Below are 14,737 nucleotides of genomic sequence, written 5' to 3' on the forward strand. Positions count from 1 at the left end.
ATAGTGATGACTCTTTCCAGCTTAAGATTTCGTTACCAGTTTCGAATCCTCCCCACGTTCGATTTTACTTGGTTAGGTTTTCGAGTGTAGATTTGAAAGCAATCTCATGTATGTATCCCATCTGATATAAGCCACTGACAGTTCATGTCACCTCGTTCAACTCTCGCTGGGTCACAGAAGTATGTTACTGCGCCCATTATCCCTACTCGGATAGGTTCGGTTCGTTCGTTTTATACTACGGTGAGTAAACTCAATTTGTGCATCGCATAGCCATGGAAAGCAAGCTTTCGCGGGCCTCTTCGACTGTTTTGATACGAGCTGTGCCCGTGATGCTTGTCATCCCAGGATACTTGACCCCTTTGGACGACCGCATGACCATCAGAAAGTAAATTCCACGTTCGATTTGGGGTGTGAACCCCGAACATAAAGTCTTTGTGTAGAACCACGAGGGCTCTATAGTACCGATTCTCTCGGTACGCTTGGTCCGTGTTCCTTTATGTTCGTACTCTTGTGAATAAGATTCACGTTCGTTTTGGGATATTTGCTACTGTCACCGTTTGAGTACTATGGGGCTTGAACCCCTAACATAAAGTCTTTGTGTAGAACCACGAGGGTTCTATAGTACCGATTCTCTCGGTACGCTTGGTCCGTGTTCCTTTATGTTCGTACTCTTGTGTGTATAATATTCATGTTCGGTTTGGGATATTTGCTACTTTCACCAGGGTCCCGTTCTTCATACAAGTCTGCCTTGCTAATGTGGTAACTTTATAGTGTAGTTCTGACATCCCAATTTTGGGACTTAGCCGATTTTTCGTATATTTCCATATGACCCATAGGGTCCCTTTCTTCATACAAGCTTGCCTAGGGCGATCGGTCAAAACTTGTCTTACTATTCGATTGGTCTTCGCACTTTCACCCTAGGCAGTTCGCCTAGGTCTGTCTTCTTGAGGAGGCCAAAACCCGAAATAAGGAGGTTCGGCCGACCCTGAAACCTCCCCTGTCTGAACTACACTAACCCGATTTTTCAGGGTCCTCAGCGCCATACAACTTTGCCTAGGTCACTTGTACTCTTGACTTAGGCCATCCGACTTGGTCCGTGTTTCTTCCTAGGGTTCACCTAGGTACTTTGCCTTGCTTGATGTGGTAACTTTTTAGTGTAGTTCAGACATCCTAATTTTGGGACTTAGCCGATTTTTCATGTATTTCCATATGACCCATAGGGTCCCTTTCTTCATACAAGCTTGCCTAGGGCGATCGGTCAAAACTTGTCTTACTATTCGATTGGTCTTCGCACTTTCACCCTAGGCAGTTCGCCTAGGTCTGTCTTCTTGAGGAGGCCAAAACCCGAAATAAGGAGGTCCAGCCGACCCAAAAACCTCCCCTGTCTAAACTACACTAACCAGATTTTTCAGGGTCCTCACCGTCATACAACTTTGCCTAGGTCACTTGTTCTCTTGACTTAGGCCATCTGACTTGGTCCGTGTTTCTTGCTAGGGTTCACCTAGGTACTTTGCCTTGCTTGATGTGGTAACTTTTTAGTGTAGTTCAGACATCCCAATTTTGGGACTTAGCCGATTTTTCATGTATTTCCATATGACCCATAGGGTCCCTTTCTTCATACAAGCTTGCCTAGGGCGATCGGTCAAAACTTGTCTTACTATTCGATTGGTCTTCGCACTTTCACCCTAGGCAGTTTGCCTAGGTGTAGCTTCTTGAGGAGGTCAAAACCCAAAATAAGGAGGTTCAGCCGACCCAAAAACCTCCCCTGTCTAAACTACACTAACCAGATTTTTCAGGGTCCTCACCGTCATACAACTTTGCCTAGGTCACTTGTTCTCTTGACTTAGGCCATCTGACTTGGTCCGTGTTTCTTGCTAGGGTTCACCTAGGTACTTTGCCTTGCTTGATGTGGTAACTTTTTAGTGTAGTTCAGACATCCCAATTTTGGGACTTAGCCGATTTTTCATGTATTTCCATATGACCCATAGGGTCCCTTTCTTCATACAAGCTTGCCTAGGGCGATCGGTCAAAACTTGTCTTACTATTCGATTGGTCTTCGCACTTTCACCCTAGGCAGTTTGCCTAGGTGTAGCTTCTTGAGGAGGTCAAAACCCAAAATAAGGAGGTTCAGCCGACCCAAAAACCTCCCCTGTCTAAACTACACTAACCAGATTTTTCAGGGTCCTCACCGTCATACAACTTTACCTAGGTCACTTGCACTCTTGACTTAGGCCATCTGACTTGGTCCGTGTTTCTTGCTAGGGTTCACCTAGGTAGTTTGCCTTGCTTGATGTGGTAACTTTTTAGTGTAGTTCTGACATCCCAATTTTGGGACTTAGCCGATTTTTCATGTATTTCCATATGACCCTTAGGGTCCCTTTCTTCATACAAGCTTGCCTAGGGCGATCGGTCAAAACTTGTCTTACTATTCGATTGGTCTTCGCACTTTCACCCTAGGCAGTTTGCCTAGGTGTAGCTTCTTGAGGAGGTCAAAACCCAAAATAAGGAGGTTCAGCCGACCCAAAAACCTCCCCTGTCTAAACTACACTAACCAGATTTTTCAGGGTCCTCACCGTCATACAACTTTGCCTAGGTCACTTGCACTCTTGACTTAGGCCATCTGACTTGGTCCGTGTTTCTTGCTAGGGTTCACCTAGGTAGTTTGCCTTGCTTGATGTGGTAACTTTTTAGTGTAGTTCTGACATCCCAATTTTGGGACTTAGCCGATTTTTCATGTATTTCCATATGACCCTTAGGGTCCCTTTCTTCATACAAGCTTGCCTAGGGCGATCGGTCAAAACTTGTCTTACTATTCGATTGGTCTTCGCACTTTCACCCTAGGCAGTTTGCCTAGGTGTAGCTTCTTGATGAGGCCAAAACCCAAAATAAGGGGGTTCGGCCGACCCAAAAACCTACCCTGTCTAAACTACACTAACCAGATTTTTCAGGGTCCTCAGCGCCATACAACTTTGCCTAGGTCACTTGTTCTATTGACTTAGGCCATCTGACTTGGTCCGTGTTTCTTCCTAGGGTTCACCTAGGTACTTTGCCTTGCTTGGTGTGGTAACTTTTTATTGTAGTTCTGACATCCTCATTTTGGGACTTAGCCGATTTTTCGTAAAATACCATATGACCCATATGGGTCCTTTCCTTCATATAAGTTTGCCTTGCTTGGTATGGTAACATTTGAGTGTAGTTCTGACATCATCATTTTGGGACTTAGCCGATTTTTCGTAAAATACCATATGACCCATATGGGTCCTTTGCTTCATATAAGTTTGCCTTGCTTGGTGTGGTAACATTTGAGTGTAGTTCTGACATCCCCATTTTGGGACTTAGCCGATTTTTCAATCAATACCATATGACCCATCAGGGTCCTTTGCTTCATATAAGTTTGCCTTGCTTGGTGTGGTAACATTTGAGTGTAGTTCTGACATCCCCATTTTGGGACTTAGCCGATTTTTCAATCAATACCATATGACCCATCAGGGTCCTTTGCTTCATATAAGTTTGCCTTGCTTGGTGTGGTAACATTTGAGTGTAGTTCTGACATCCCCATTTTGGGACTTAGCCGATTTTTCGTAAAATACCATATGACCCATATGGGTCCTTTGCTTCATATAAGTTTGCCTTGCTTGGTGTGGTAACATTTGAGTGTAGTTCTGACATCCCCATTTTGGGACTTAGCCGATTTTTCAATCAATACCATATGACCCATCAGGGTCCTTTGCTTCATATAAGTTTGCCTTGCTTGGTATGGTAACATTTGAGTGTAGTTCTGACATCATCATTTTGGGACTTAGCCGATTTTTCGTAAAATACCATATGACCCATATGGGTCCTTTGCTTCATATAAGTTTGCCTTGCTTGGTGTGGTAACTTTTTAGTGTAGTTCTGACATCCCCATTTTGGGACTTAGCCGATTTTTCGTAAAATACCATATGACCCATCAGGGTCCTTGCCTTCATATAAGTTTGCCTTGCTTGGTGTGGTAACATTTGAGTGTAGTTCAGACATCCCCATTTTGGGACTTAGCCGATTTTTCGATCCATACCATATGACCCATCAGGGTCCTTGCCTTCATATAAGTTTGCCTTGCTTGGTGTGGTAACATTTTAGTGTAGTTCTGACATCACCATTTTGGGACTTAGCCGATTTTTCGTAAAATACCATATGACCCATCAGGGTCCTTGCCTTCATATAAGTTTGCCTTGCTTGGTGTGGTAACATTTTAGTGTAGTTCTGACATCACCATTTTGGGACTTAGCCGATTTTTCGTAAAATACCATATGACCCATCAGGGTCCTTTGCTTCATATAAGTTTGCCTTGCTTGGTGTGGTAACACATGAGTGTAGTTCTGACATCCCCATTTTGGGACTTAGCCGATTTTTCGACCAATACCATATGACCCATCAGGGTCCTTTGCTTCATATAAGTTTGCCTTGCTTGGTGTGGTAACATTTGAGTGTAGTTCTGACATCCCCATTTTGGGACTTAGCCGATTTTTCGATCCATCCTATATGACCCATCAGGGTCCTTTTTCTTCATATAAGTTTCCCAAGACTTAGTGCTTTTTACCTTTGGACACCAATATCACCCTTACGGGTTTCTTTGATCTTCTCACTTTGTATTGACCAAATGTAGGTCTTGCCATGCCAAACATATAATTGTTCTACACCAAGTCTCTATCTCGTACCGCCAGCTCGGTACATTCGATCAACCTGCCCTTAAGGCACCCGGGACTTAGCCATTTTTTCACATTTTTCATGATTTTGAGGCAACTTTTCTCGACTTTGTCACCTTATATTACCAAGATCCTTTCCCTTTAGCGCTTCACTCTGTTCGTATGATATTTAGCGCTGACTATCACCTTTCTATCGCTGACCTCAACTTCTTATTCGGTGCCATAGAGCCAGAGATATTTGGTGTATGCTGTTATAAGGGAAGTTTGTCACTTTTTCAAAGGCCCACTTTGGGACGCCCATATCTCACCTTCACGTATCTTCGATCTTCTTGTCGTCTATGGACGAAACTTAGGTCTTGTATTGGCCAACTTATAAATGTTCTACGGCCAAGCCGTATCTCTTACCGCCAGCCCGGTATTCATGGACTTAGTCGGATTTTCGCCTCTCGTGGTAACAATTTCTGACTTTGACTCACAATAACACCCGAACGGTCACATGCTAGCGCTTTGCTTGGTAGGAATTATAGTTAGCGCTACCTTTTCTCTTTCCATCGATACCTTGTTCGTTCCATACCATGCCATACAGCCGAAGTTATGATGTTTCCCGTTTTCCATATCATGTGGAGCTTATGCTCTGGGAAAACCATCTAACACCTGTACCACCCTTTTGGGTACCACCGATCTCGTCACTATGTTCGGGCCAAATATAGGTTATAACATGCCCAACATATAATTGTTCTACACCAAGTCTCTATCTCTTACCGCCTGCTCGGTATTTTACTCGTAAGTCCAAATTTCACAACTTGTACTTTTTGGCCCAATGTACTCGAGTTTCAATTTTGGTAACATTTTTCGACTTTGACACTTAATAACTTCCAAATCATGCTAGTTAGCGCTTTGCTTTCTTCTAGTCGTATCTAGCGCTGGGTGTTACCTTTCCAAAACATATCCTAGCTTAACAATCCATGCCATACAGCCGGAGCTATACGGTGCACAAGTCAAATCCATTTTAGCCATGTTTCATTTTTGCCAATTTTTGACCACTCGTATCACCCTTCCAGAGTGGTCCGATCTTCTCGCTGTCTATGGACGACTTTTAGGTCTCGTAGAGGCAAACTTATAAGTATTCTACGTCAACCCGCTATCTCTTACCGCCTGCTCGGTATTCTTGGTCTTGTGTGATTTTTGGAAATTTTGGTATTATTTTTCCACTTTGTCGCTTAATAACTCAGTTTTGCTCAACACTTAGCGCTTCGGTTGTTTGGGATTATAGTTAGCGCTCGGTTCGACCTTTCCAACACTGATCTAAGCTTGTCGATCCGTTCCATACAGCCTGAGTTATTCGCGATACCGTGTTTCAACCCATTTCTGAAGTCTCGTTTTGGTCCAACTTTGAACCAGCCATATCACCCTCTTGGGTACCTCCGATCTTCTCGCTCTATATTGGCCAAAGTTAGGTCTTGAGGTAACGTACTTATGATTGTTCTACGCCGTGTTCGTAGCTCTTATCGTTCGCCCGCTATTTTCGATCATAAGGTGAATTTTCGCCTCTAAACCACCATTTTTCACCTTTGCCCTCTAATATGACCGACTTGCTCAACACCTAGCGCTTCGCTTGGTAGGACACATAGCTAGCGCTCGTCAAGACCTTTCCAACGCATATCCAAGCTTTCCGATCCGAGCCATACAGCCTGAGCTATAGGCGATACCGTTTTTCCCATTTTCTTGGTCACACGCACTTTAGGGTACCCCTTTTTGCCTTTGACCCTTAATACCTCCTCCGGGTCACTAGTAGGCGCTCAGCTTGGTAGGAAACATAGCTAGAGCAGGCCTTCACCTTTCCAAAACTGCCGAAAGTGTACCGATCCGACATCTAGAACCAAAGTTATGGTCATTCCCATCATGCTCTACTTTCATGGTCAACCTCCACCAAGCACACCTAGGTTGGACCAACTTTCACCAACTCATCTCGAACCCCAAATTTGCTTCGACCTACTAGGTTTCCCTAGTAAAGTGGTCAAAACATCCATTACAACACGACTGGTCTTTCTGGTGGTCGACCTAGGCGACTTTGTTCGACGACCACCACCCCATGGAACTAAAAGACGTCCCTTGATACGGACCACCGATACATTTTCCGGCCTGTCTAAACTACACTCATCGAAATTTTTTTGGGTCCCCACCGTCATACAAGTTTTCCTAGGTCAAGTTTTTCTTCCGGATCGGCCGCGGACCTCACTTTTCATTATCTAGGGAGGCCATAGGGCCCCAAAAGGGGTTTTTTAAAATTTTCGACACTTTCGACTTTGGTCGGATTTTTTCCGATTTTGGTCCGACCTAGGGACTTGGTGGTCCAAGGAGCCTCGGGACCAAACTTTTTTCTCAGGGGTCCCTACCTCCATACAACTTTGCCTAGGTAAATTTTTTGTTCCAAATCGACCGCGGATTTCACTTTTCAATATCTGGGGCTCGTGTAGAGTCCGAATATGAGGTTTTCTCATTTTTCGACATTTTCGACTTTTTTCGACTTTTTTCGGGTTTTTCGACCTAGGGGTCCGCCGAACAAATTTTGGGTCAAAAATTTTTATTGAACTAGTCGAAAGTACGCAAAAAGATAAGACTTTTTGCCGAAGACACCATGCCCCGGAACCGACTCCTTCCCCTTCAAAATAGGGGACAAACGTGATTTTTGAAACTTTTCCTTAGGGAGCCCAAGACTTAGAAAATTTTCAAATTCTCGATTTTTCGATTGCGAGCTAGCGCTTTGCGGTCTTCGGCAATGTTGTAGATCTCGACGAGATAAAACTTTTTGGTCAAGGGACATTTTGCCCTCCGACCCCTCCTTCCCCCCGCAAATCGCCCCCCAAAGTGCAATTTTTGCATTTTCACCTCTTTGCATGCACTGTTCGGCCCAAATGGCCACTTTCTATGGGTCTGAGCGCTTTGCGGTCTTCGGCAAACTTTTAGAGCGTACCAAGCCCTAATTATAATTGTTCTACACCAACTTCGTACCTCTTCATCCCTGGCCGCTATTCGCGTACCAAGGTAATTTTTGTTCATTTTATCAACATTTTTCATCTTTGACTGTTTATATCGGCCTTGCCATGAACCGATAGCGCTTCGCTGTGTTCTAACGTAAGTTAGTACTACTCAATACCTTTCCAAATCATGTCTTAGATTGTCATTTGCTTGCTTACAGCCGGAGCTATGAGCGATACCGTAAAAAGTACCGAAACTTGGAAAAATCCTTGGATCGCCCATATCCCCCCTTTGGGGACCAGATATCGAAAAAAGTTCTTATTCAAAAAGTTGCGCCTTAACGTGTTCTAGTTATGCCTAGAACATTTCACTTCGCTAGCTGGCCTGCAACTTAGCCGTAATTGGGATTTTAGGGTGTTCATGGAGGGCCCATTTCCTGCGACTTGGTATCTTTTGGGCCCTATGTTTCTCTAATATCTCCACAAGTTTTCCAGATAGCTTTCTCATACTTTCAGGGTGTCTAGAGCACCTCAAGACCTTTCCAACGCTATGCCGTTCGCCTCGCTCGGACATCTACAGCCGAAGTTATTCGAGGTACACGGTACCTTACCCTGTTTTCTCAGTACTTGGTCGAAAATTTCGATCAGCCATATGACCGACTTGGACAACCCTGAGCGGGTTGGCCCCATATAACTAAACTTTTGTCTCTTGTAGGCAAACTTATAAATGTTCCACGTCAACTCGCTATCTCGTACCGCCTTGACGGTATACTTGGTCCAAGGGCCATTTCCAGCGACTTGGTCGCAATTTCGCTCTAAGTTTCGCTAATACCTTCGTCCGTGGACATGGTGATTTTTTGTTCGTATTTTTCCTTGATAGTCCCACTCAAGACTATTCCATACCAGAGCCAAGCGTCCCGCTAAGTGCCATACAGCCTGAGCAGTAATTCATGAAAGGTACCTCTACCAGTCTTTGCCATACTTGGGTACAAACTTTGTATCGCCCATATCTCCACTTTGGAGGCCAGCCAGCACCTTTGCCCCATATACTTTTTTCTTGGTCATACCATGCACTAAATATAATTGTTCTACGCCAACTTGCTATCTCTTCTCTAACTTGCCGTTATTCTTGGTCCAAGTCCCATTTCATTCGTTTTCGGACCCATTTTGCTATATGTTTCACTAATAGCTTCGGCCATGGACAAGCTGATATTCTGTTTGTATTTTTGCTTGATAGTCCCACTCAAGACCATTCCAAAACACACCGCAACTTGTCGCTCGGTGGCAAACTGACCGAGTTATAATTCATGAAAGATACCTCAACTTGGTACACCATGTGGTCGGCCCAAACCATATACCGACCAAACGACCGACTTGGAGCACCCTGACCGGGTTGCCCCCATATAATGAAAGTTGCGTCTCTACACGCCCAACTTATGAATATTCTACGCCAAGTCGCTATCTCTTACCGGTAAGCCGGTATTCACCTTCCAAGGGTGATTTTGGTCAAGTGCCATTTCCTGCGACTTGGTCCCCGAATTGGACCATCATCACCTAATATCTCCGTGGTCTTTCAACTCAGCCTCATGAAACTTTCAGGGTAGATAGGTCTCCCCGAGACCTTTCCAACGGTGAGCCGTTTGCCTCGCTCGGCCATATACAGCCGAAGTTATTAATGGTACTTGGTACCTTACCCTGTTTATTCCATACTTGTTCGTACTTGGGTACAAACTTTGTATCGCCCATATCTCCACTTTGGAGGCCAGCCAGCACCTTGGCCCCAAATACTTTTTTGTTGGTCATACTATGCCCAAAATATAAATGTTCTACGTCAACTTGCTATCTCTTCTCCAACTTGCCGTTATACTTGGTCCAAGTCCCATTTCATTCGTTTTTGGACCCATTTTGCTATATGTTTCACTAATAGCTTCGGCCATGGACAAGCTGATTTTCTATTTGTATTTTTCCTTGATAGTCCCACTCAAGACCATTCCAAAACACACCGCAACTTGTCGCTCGGTGGCAAACTGACCGAGTTATAATTCATGAAAGGTACCTCAACTTGGTACACCACGTGGTCGGTCCAAACCATAAACCGACCAAACGACCGACTTGGAGCACCCTGACCGGGTTGCCCCCATATAATGAAAGTTGCGTCTCTACACGCCTAACTTATGAATATTCTACGCCAAGTCGCTATCTCTTACCGGTAAGCCGGTATTCACCTTCCAAGGGTGATTTTGGTCAAGTGCCATTTCCTGCGACTTGGTCCCCGAATTGGACCATCATCACCTAATATCTCCGTGGTCTTTCAACTCAGCCTCATGAAACTTTCAGGGTAGATAGGTCTCCCCAAGACCTTTCCAACGGTGAGCCGTTTGCCTCGCTCGGCCATCTACAGCCGAAGTTATTAATGGTACTTGGTACCTTACCCTGTTTTTTCCATACTTGTTCGTACTTGGGTACAAACTTTGGATCGCCCATATCTCCACTTTGGAGGCCAGCCAGCACCTTGGACCCATATACTTTTTTGTTGGTCATGCCATGCACCAAATATAATTGTTCTACGCCAACTTGCTATCTCTTCTCCAACTTGCCGTTATTCTTGGTCCAATTCCCATTTCATTCGTTTTTGGACCCATTTTGCTATATGTTTCACTAATAGCTTCGGCCATGGACAAGCTGATTTTCGATTGGTATTTTTCCTTGATAGTCCCACTCAAGACCATTCCAAAACACACCGCAGCTTGTCGCTCGGTGGCAAACTGACCGAGTTATAATTCATGAAAGGTACCTCAACTTGGTACACCACGTGGTCGGCCCAAAGCATAAACCGACCAAACGACCGACTTGGAGCACCCTGACCGGGTTGGCCCCATATAATAAAAGTTGCGTCTCTACACGCCCAACTTATGAATATTCTACGCCAAGTCGCTATCTCTTACCGGTAAGCCGGTATTCACCTTCCAAGGGTGATTTTGGTCAAGTGCCATTTCCTGCGACTTGGTCCCCGAATTGGACCATCATCACCTAATATCTCCGTGGTATTTCAACTCAGCCTCATGAAACTTTCAGGGTAGATAGGTCTCCCCAAGACCTTTCCAACGGTGAGCCGTTTGCCTCTCTCGGCCATCTACAGCCGAAGTTATTAATGGTACTTGGTACCTTACCCTGTTTTTTCCATACTTGTTCGTACTTGGGTACAAACTTTGGATCGCCCATATCTCCACTTTGGAGGCCAGCCAGCACCTTGGCCCCATATACTTTTTTGTTGGTGATACCATGCACCAAATATAATTGTTCTACGCAAGCTTGCTATCTCTTCTCCAACTTGCGGTTATTTTTGACTCAAGTCCCATTTCCATAGTTTTTGGTACCAATTTGCTCTATGTTTCGCTAATAGCTTCGCCCAAGGACTTTGTGATTTTTTGTTCGCATTTTTCCTAAATAGTCCCACTCAAGACTATTCCAAATCACACCTTAGCTTGTCGCTCAGTGCCATACAGCCAGAGTTTTAATTCATGAAAGGTACATCACCTTGGTACACCACGTGGTCGGTCCAAACCATCAACCAACCATATGACCGACTTCGAGTCGAGCTAGCGGCTAGGCTCAATATAATGAAATGCGTGTCTTGATGCGAGCTACTGACGGTCTGAACAATGTAGCTCGCTAGCTCGACTCTAAACTTGTGTTTTGGTCGAATATTGGGTGTTCATGTACCACTTCGGGTAACATGGACTTTGGTGCAACTTTACCACTTGTGCACTTAATAACTTCCCGGTCATTCAAGTCTTTGCCTTCATACTTTCAGGGTAGTTAGGTCTCGTCGAGACCTTTCCATACATATGCCAAACTCATCGATCGGACATCTATAGCCCGAGTTATTCGCGGTACACCGTACCTTACCCTGTTTTTTCCTCAATTGGGTACAAACCTTGGAACACCCATATCGCCCCTTTAGAGACTAGCTGGCACGTTGGCCTCATATAATGATAAGTGCACCTCAACTAGGGCTACTGACGGTCAGAACATTTCAACTTGCTAGCTCGGGCCCACACTTGTGTTTTTCTCGAATATATGGTTCAAGTGTGCCACTTTGGGCACTTTTGGACATTTTGTCCCCACACAACTTTCTTGCCTTGGTAGATAGGGTCTTGTGATCTTGGGCAAAAAGATGCACCAAGATATAGTCTAACTTTCGTTCTTGTACCGCAAAGCGCTATCTCAAACACCCGAGGAGATAGAAAGTGATTATGTTCGGTATATCGGTCTTCCATGGCCTACTATGGTAAGCCCCTGCAGGTATGCAACCGAAGGTGCTTGGTACATGTATTTGGTGCAATATCGGTGCAAAGTAGGTGTTTCCTTGATCGGGCTATAACTTTCTTGGTTGATGTTGGATTGCTTTGCGGTCTTCGGGGGATAGTTAGGGAACATGTTGGCCAACATTTCCTTATTCCTCAGCCTGGCCGTACCTCTTACCGTCTAGGCGGTATACATGCTCTAAGTTGGAACTTGTGTTCCTTTGGGTAACTTCTCTGACTTTGACGCTTAATAACTTTCGTTCATATGCAGTCTAAGCTCTGCAACTCTCAGGAAAGCTAGTACTACTCATTTCCTTTCCATATCAGTCTTTGGCTTGTCGATCCGATGTCTACAGCCTGACTTATTCACGTTGCCTGTGAAGGTAGGTTTTTGCCCATTTTCCAGTTCATGTGGTAACATTCCCGGACTTTGCCGGCTTTCTCTTCATGTGGTAACTTGCTTGCTTGTGTGGTAACTTGAAAGTGTATTTCCGACAGACCCAATCTCGGACTTAGCCGATTTTTCTCTTCATGTTATATGGATCCATCACTAGGCCATCTTGCTTGCTTGTGTGGTAACTTGAAAGTGTATGTCTGACAGACCCAATCTTGGACTTAGCCAATTTTTCTCTTCATGTCATATGGATCCTTCACTAGGCCATCTTGCTTGCTTGTGTGGTAACTTGGAAGTGTATTTCTGACAGACCCAATCTGGGACTTAGCCGATTTTTCTCTTCATATTATATGGATCCTGGACTTAGCCGATTTTTCTCTTCATATCATATGGATCCATCACTAGGCCATCTTGCTTGCGTGTGTGGTAACTTGGAAGTGTATTTCTGACAGACCCAATCTGGGACTTAGCCGATTTTTCTCTTCATATCATATGGATCCATCACTAGGCCATCTTGCTTGCTTGTGTGGTAACTTGGAAGTGTATTTCTGACAGACCCAATCTGGGACTTAGCCGATTTTTTTCTTCATATTATATGGATCCTGGACTTAGCCGATTTTTCTCTTCATATCATATGGATCCATCACTGGGCCATCTTGCTTGCTTGTGTGGTAACTTGGAAGTGTATTTCTGACAGACCCAATCTGGGACTTAGCCGATTTTTCTCTTCATATTATATGGATCCTGGACTTAGCCGATTTTTCTCTTCATATCATATGGATCCATCACTAGGCCATCTTGCTTGCTTGTGTGGTAACTTGGAAGTGTATTTCTGACAGACCCAATCTGGGACTTAGCCGATTTTTCTCTTCATGTTATATGGATCCTGGACTTAGCCGATTATTAGGTTATTATATATGGATCCTGGACTTAGCCGATTTTTCTCTTCATATAATATGGATCCTGGACTTAGCCGATTATTAGGTTATCATATATGGATCCTGGACTTAGCCGATTTTTCTCTTCATATAATATGGATCCTGGACTTAGCCGATTATTAGGTTATTATATATGGATCCTGGACTTAGCCGATTATTAGGTTATAATATATGGATCCTGGACTTAGCCGATTTTTCTCTTCATATAATATGGATCCGGGACTTAGCCGATTTTTCGTTTCATATAATATGGATCCTGGACTTAGCCGATATTTCTCTTCATATAATATGGATCCGGGACTTAGCCGATTATTCTGTTCATATAATATGGATCCGGGACTTAGCCAATTTTTCTCTTCATGTGGTAACGTATGCCAATCGCTCACAAGTCATGGGATAAGGGTACTTGTGTTCTTCCATCTTCTAAGTCCCGCACGGGGACATCGTGATCGCCCCAAGTCCGGAATAGCGCCAAGTCAAGCCCCACGGTGGCCGTGCAGGACCTGTTAGCGGGGGCCCCACTGACAGCACTAATCCGGACTTAGAAATTATATCTTTCTAATCGAACACCACACACGCAACACCACCATACCACCATCTCCTTGCAAGTACCTAAGTACCCGCAACTCCATGGTGAAGGCAATGTCACTCCATCACCAACCTCTTTGCACTGCAAGCACTTGCGTACCCACAACACTCCGAAGAAGGCAACGGCGCGCGATGCTCGACTCCACACACCACACCACACCACACCACCGATGGCCAGCCAGCCAGCCAGCCCAGCTAAGGGCTAACCCACCAACCAACCACCAATGGCCTAGGCCAGCCGGATCCCACCTTCAAGTCCAAGCACAGCCAAGTGCAAGTACCGCCAAGTGTTCACCAACCAACCATCACACCAGGTCAGCCGGCCGGTACCCACCTTCAAGTGCCATTACCCTCGGGTGCAAGCTCAATCAAGTGTTAACCAACCAACCCGGCCAAGGCAGCCAACAGGCCGGCACCCTACAGCACCGACCCGCCATCACCACCTCAACCGTTGACCATGCAAGTGGTCTCGGACAACAGGCGATACCCGAAGTACATCCGAAGAGTGTATATCAAGTGTTTGTTCACCAAGTCCTCAACCAACCCCAAGTACCCGGAGGTACCCAGAGTGTTGGACCCGCCAACCACTACCAGCACTCCAAGTCCTTGCGAACCCAAAGTGTTTGCCCGGTAGGGCCATTGTATCACAACGCTTGCGACCATGCAAGTGGCCTCGAACAAGGTGACAGGGGTATCTTCACCAAGTTCTCAACCAACCCCAAGTACCCGGAGGTACCCAGAGTGTTGGGTCCGCCAACCACTACCAGCACTCCAAGTCCTCGCGAACATAAAGTGTTTGCCCGGTAGGGCCATTAGACCACAACGCTTGCTAACCATGCAAGTGGTC

The sequence above is a fragment of the Anopheles coustani genome, assembly GCF_943734705.1.
Source record: "Anopheles coustani chromosome X unlocalized genomic scaffold, idAnoCousDA_361_x.2 X_unloc_12, whole genome shotgun sequence".
Classification (NCBI taxonomy): Eukaryota; Metazoa; Arthropoda; class Insecta; order Diptera; family Culicidae; genus Anopheles; species Anopheles coustani.